Source organism: Orycteropus afer, unplaced genomic scaffold (assembly GCF_000298275.1).
Source record: "Orycteropus afer afer isolate SDZICR_OR568_19922 unplaced genomic scaffold, OryAfe1.0 scaffold00106, whole genome shotgun sequence".
Taxonomy (NCBI): Eukaryota; Metazoa; Chordata; class Mammalia; order Tubulidentata; family Orycteropodidae; genus Orycteropus; species Orycteropus afer.
This window is the reverse complement of record NW_006921693.1, coordinates 3,351,621-3,357,824: the sequence shown is the minus strand read 5'-3', so window position 1 is coordinate 3,357,824 and position 6,204 is coordinate 3,351,621.

Sequence of the window (6,204 nt, the reverse complement as noted above, 5' to 3'; positions counted from 1 at the left end):
AAATGGATCGACACAGTAGCTGCACAATGGGCTCAGGTATAGCAAGGATTGTGAGGCTGGTGCCGGACTGGGCAGTGTTTTGTTCTGTTGTAGGTAGGGTTGCTGTGAGTCCTAGCTGACTTCATGGCACCTAACAGAAAAACAACATATAAGGAAAAAATGAAAACAATGAGTAAGGACCAGAGGAAGAGGAGAGAGAAGAGAGTTTGTTTAGAGCAAAGATCTTGGCTTGGCCACAGAACAAAATGGAGATTGGTGTGAGAGGAATTTGGAGACTGAGAGTGAGAGAAGGGCAGGAAGCTCAAGCGATTGACCAGGGCCAGACAAGATGGTGCCTTGGAGGCTGTGCCAGGATTGTGGATTTATTTTAGGAGCAAAGAGAAGTCATTGCCAAGTTTAAGCAGGGAAATGACTTACTGTAGTTTTCTGAGAGGTTAGCAATGTAGGGTATTATAATCTTCACAAGTCTGAGTTGGGTACAACTGAGGAGATTGAGGCCTAGCCAGATTAAGTAATTGCTTAAGATCCCACGTAGGTAGATAGGTGACTATGGCAGCATTTACCCTGAAGTTGTCAGCTATTCAAGGCCTTCCCCTTAACCGCTGTGCAGTGTTGCTACACATATTACAGAGCACACTCACTCGATAGATCCAGGTAATCTCCCATCTGGCATAATTCCATCCAGTCCCATTGCTCTTTAATCCTACCTGTACACCAGTGGCTCCCACATCAATATTTTAAGTTCTGGTCTGTCCTAGACTTGATTAAAAATGTTACAAAATAGCAAAACATGGTGGTCTTCAGCTTGGTCACCACAAGACTCATGACTCAGTCACTGACTTCTGAGGTTTCCCTAGTGAACACTTAATCATTACGCTAAGGCGCTAAGTAAACTTACCTGTCCACTTGGCATATCCATTTGGCATCTTAAATTTAACATGTGCAAAGCTCAACTCTTGATTTCCCCCAAACTTCTTCCTTCCACAGCCTTTCTTATCTCAGCCAATGGCCTTTTCATTCGCCAAGTTACAAAGCGGAACATCATCTTCCGTTCCTCTTTCAGACCCGAGTCCAGTCAGCCGGCAACTCATGTCAGAACATCTCCCTTCCCCTCTCCTAATGCAGACCAACTGCATCTCTCACTTTGAGGATGCACAGGCTTCCCCAAGATTCACTTGGTTTCCAAAGCAATAATTCTAAATGGAAGTCATATCTTCTCATTCATCTGTTCAAAACCTCCCAGTGACTACATTATTCAGAGGAAAGTCCAGTGTCTCACCATGGCCCTTCAGGCCCAACCTGTCTTGTTTTATTTTTATTGCCCATTTTTTTACGTATCATCTATGGCTGTTTTGGTGGTATAAGAGCAGAGCTGAGTAGTTGTAAGAGAGACCATTAGGGCCCACACATTTCAAATACTAACTGGCTCTTGCAGGAAAAGTATGCTGACCTTTGCTGTGCATAATCTACCACACAGTGCGTGTGCATCACATGTGCATGTGCACACACACATACAGACATACACAGCACATACAGACATGCACACACAGAGACACCCTGACCTCTTAATTCCAACACTTTCACCCACACTAACTCTGTTCTACTGACACTGGCCTCCATGTAATTTCAAGAACATAAGCCTATCCCCACCTCAAGGAGTTCTTCCTGCTGTTCCCATTGCCTGGACCAGCCTTCACTCAACTGTCTGCAGGCCATGTTCCCTTTTAATGAAGGAATCTGAGTTTCTGTTTGTTCTAGAAGGAAAGCCCTGACCCAGGGCTTGATAAAACCAAGGAATAGATGCATAAAGAAGTACTGAAGAAAGTCTCCATCCCTAGAGAGTGTCAGAAAGCCAGGCAACTTGGTTTCTGCTCAGATCACCCTCAGGTGCTCTTTAGTAGAGCACGGTCCCCCATCACTCTCTCCCTTTTCCTTGGCTTTATTTTCCTTCTTACCTCTTATCTCCACAGCAAGTGTGGAGCTGCTTGTATATTCTCCACCCCACTATTAGCATAAAAGCACCAAGAAAGGAGAGACTTGACTTTATTCACTACTTTATCATCTCTGCTTTGCTACTGATATCTGGCTGCAACCGAGCCGGGATATACTAGGCACACATTTCATTTCTGAATGGACACAGGCATGTGGAAATGCCTGGATTGCAGTAGGCAATTGCGGCATGAGACTGAGATGATTCCTCGGGTGCCCGCCAGGTGCTGGGCACATGCTGAGCACTTTCACATACACTTACTTCACCTTTACCCTCTCAGCAACCTTAGCGGGAAGGAGTCTTTGTTTCCCTTCTGTCCTTTCCATAAAAAGATGAGGATGTCCCTGAAACTGTGTGCTGTGGGAGCTGCTGTGTACAGAGCAGCTGGAAGAGGCCAGGTCTCTGACACCCTCATAAGTGACCATTCTTAAGGTCTGACCCACTTCTTCCCTCCAGGTGGCAGCTGAGAAAACACTATCTCTGTAAAATGGCTCACATCATTACAAAGCTAATAATAAATCAAAGTTATGCAACTTTTCCTAAAAAGATTAAGTCCAGGATCCTTCCCCAGAAATCCAGTTCTCGCCACAATGGGCATCCTGTTTACTGTACTCTCAATAATGGAGTCCTCGTTGGGAGATGTCAGAAAGGAGTTAAAGGCCAAACCACACATGGGTGTAGCACTGTGATGTTTTCTTCCTTGCTAAATACATGCACGCAGACCTCTCAAACCACCGTTTCGAGTAAATCTTTCATGGTATTTTATGTAGGTAACATTGTAAAATCTTGACTGAAAAACAAAATCTAGATTAAAAATGTTACAAAATAGCAAAATATGGTGGTCTTCAGCTTGGTCACCACAAGACTCATGACTTAGTCACTGACTTCTGAGGTTTCCCTAGTGACCACTTAATCATCAAGCTAAGGTGCAGGTGTCCTCTTTTTTTCCACCTGAGATGTGTTCCCCAAATGATCCAACTGAGGAAGCTAAGAGGCTGAGGGAGCAGTGTCACGCTTTTGTGCTTCTTCCTTCCCTCTTCCCCAGAGGCCACCAGCTCAATGCCATTTGACCCAAGCAGGAATTCCAAGCTATTTCCTTGTGACTCGACTGTGACCTCACAGACTTCCGAGTGGGCATTCACAGAGCCTTCCAAATCAAGGTGACAAGTGGAGTTGGCCAATCATGTTACATAAGCACCTATTGGAGTATTGAGCCATGCGAACACCTGCACTTCAGGGTCATGAAAAGCCCTAGAAATGGCAGCTAAAGCAGCACCTGCTGTTCTGTGGTGTGCTCCTGACCCACTTACGTGACCTTGGTCAAGCCAATGAACCAACTCTTGGTGTTGATCACTCCTTTTCTCACTTGGATTTTATTATTATTATTATTATTAATAGTAGGTCCTTAAAAGATAATAAAATATACAAAATCTCAATATACGACATGAATAATTATGAAGCTGCTTTGCTTGAAAAAGGGAGAGGGAGGGTTAGAACCTCATGCATTCATTGCCACTCACCAACTTCACCTCCCCTTCACCACAACTGGAGACCCCTGAAGCTCCATCATGTCTCCCTAGTGCTGAGTAGAACCTAGTTTGCAAACCAGTCAAATAGATGTTGTTGATATCCATATATCAACATGTTGCAACATGCAACCATTGAGGCTCTCCAAGACCCCAACATGGCAGTTCCTCTCCTGAGCTGGTTTCCTCTATGCAGTTCATAAACAGTTGCTCTTCAAAAGTCAAAAGATAAAATACATCAGCAGCCATGCCTGCTGTTTGGTGGTGGTGGGCAAAGCTGATTACTCTGACTCATTTCTTTGTATCTATAGAAGTTTGTCAGTATTTTAGGGGTGGGGACACTGAGGGCTAGAGACATTATGTGATTTGCCCAATGACACATGGTTTGTAAGTGTAGAAGCTAGGATTTGAATTGAGGAAGTTTGGCTGCTGAAGCTTATAATTTTGAGAAGAATTCTGTATACTGCAACTGTGAAAGTCAGGAGGCCATCTGCTGGGCTATCCACCACTATTGGTTCTGCATGACTGTGACGGATGGCCACACCCTGGCCAAGGACATCAACCTTGTTCCCTTCCAAGCCTGAAGTGAGACCCAAGTCCCCTGGGCCAGTGCCTGCCCAGCCACTTTCCAGAACTTTCCAGCAAGTTCCAGCAAATTAAGGTGATTCAGCTAAAGGATCAGAGCAAAAAAACAATTCAATTGGTTCAAGATTGGGTCTTTGGGATTGAATTCTCCATCAGTTTCCATGTCTCTTTCACTCCTTCTGTTTGCTCTATAAGTGAGGTTTGGCCTTTTAAATTACACAGCTGCTTCCTCTTAGTCTATTCCTTCCTTAGGCCTTCCTGCAGAGAATTTGTGGCTGTCGATTTATAGGAAGATATTGATTCCATGGGCAGGGTTCAGGAGTACTCTTATGCGTGGTCCATGTTGTTAATAAAGGATCACCCAAGCAGAGACTTGGGAATAGAGATGCTGCTGAAATCTGAGCTCTTAGCAATAGTAGTAAGAGAGAGAAAATGGCCCAGTGACCCGTGCTCAAGAAGGGAAATAAGGGAATGGAGGCAGTGGGACTAAAATGGCCATTTATTAAACACCTCTGGTGTGCAACAGTCTGGGCTCTGTTAATAGTAACCTTGTGACTTTGAGCAAGCTTTTCAGTGTCTCCAAATCTGTAAAGTAATGTAAATCACACCTTCTCCAAAGGGTTGTTGTCAGGACTAAATAAGATAATGTATGTAAGGTGCTATGCACAGCTGCTGCCATACAATAGGCAGTATAGAAGTGGTTGTTAGTCTAGCTTTTATTACTGTTATTATTTGTGCTTTTAAAAATCTTCACCAGCTTCCCAAGTGATGGGTATCAGCAGGAATTCTGGCTCTCAAAAGTGTGAAGCAAAGCCATTGCAGAACTTGTGTTCGCTGGAGGATGGCATGGTGGGTCTGTTTATGACTGACCTGAAAATCAGACAGAATGATGGCTGTTGGACAAGCAGAGATGCAGAAAAATGAAGCCAGCAGAGTGGCAGGCCTTGTAAAGTCTGCAAACTGTCTTCAGTTTAATGTTTGGTCCTCTATACTTATTACTGACAGAGTATATGACTTCACAATAAGTTGGGAATTTGCTATGTCAGAAAATGAAGATTTATACAAAGCTAAATTGAACAAATAGTGAATAATTGATTTAGCTGACCTGACAACTCCCACTTGTAAAAAGCACAGCATGTTTTACTCTCCGTGGTTTCATTTTCCGGGCATCCTTACTCCTAGCAGTTCGTGGTAGAAATCCAGTCTTTCTTGACTTTCTTTTGGAGCCAAAGATTTTGGATCATGAATTGTGGTCTCTGTCTTGTCCTGGTAGGAGTGATAGCAAGCATGGCTCACTCTATATACCACATACTCCACTCCGTACAGATATGGCTCACTCTAGCGTAGTGCCTAAGGCACTTGACTGCTAACCAGAAGGCTGCTGGTTCAAACCCACCAGCCACTCCCCAGAAGGCAGGTTGGACAATCTACTTCTGTAGTGATACCACCTCGGAAACCCAAGGAGGGGTCGCTATGGGTCGGATCCGACTCCATGGTAATGGTTGCGTTTTGCATTGTGTATACTGTATACTCCACTCCGTACAGGTATGACTCACTATATAAACTGTGTACTCCACTCCATGCAAGTATGGCACACTCTATATACCACATACTCTAGTTCATAGCAGAATGGTTCACTCCATATACTGCATAATCTACTCTATATAAATATGGTTCACACTAGATACTCTGAAGAATTTTAGGATCCTTCATTTAGTCTTCTTATTTAAGAATATAGTTTGGCATCTACTTCAGTAAAACTTTGGATATATTTGGTTGGCTTCAAGAATTACTGTGTTTGCTAACCTTACAAATACAGTCTTTAGGAATAAAATAAATTTAGAATAGAGTAAAGTAAAATGAATAAGAATAAACAATGGCCTGTCATTATTTAAGGAGCTCTTGTTGGGTAGTGGATAAGGCATTTGACTGCTGACCAGGAGGTCAGTGGTTCAAACCCACCAGTTGCTCTGTGGAAGGAATATGGGGTGATCTACAGTGCCTAAGGCATTTGACTGCTAACCAGAGGCTGGCGGTTCAAACCCACCAGCCACTCCTCGGAAGGAAGGTTGGGCAATCCTACTTCCGTAGTGATAACTGCCT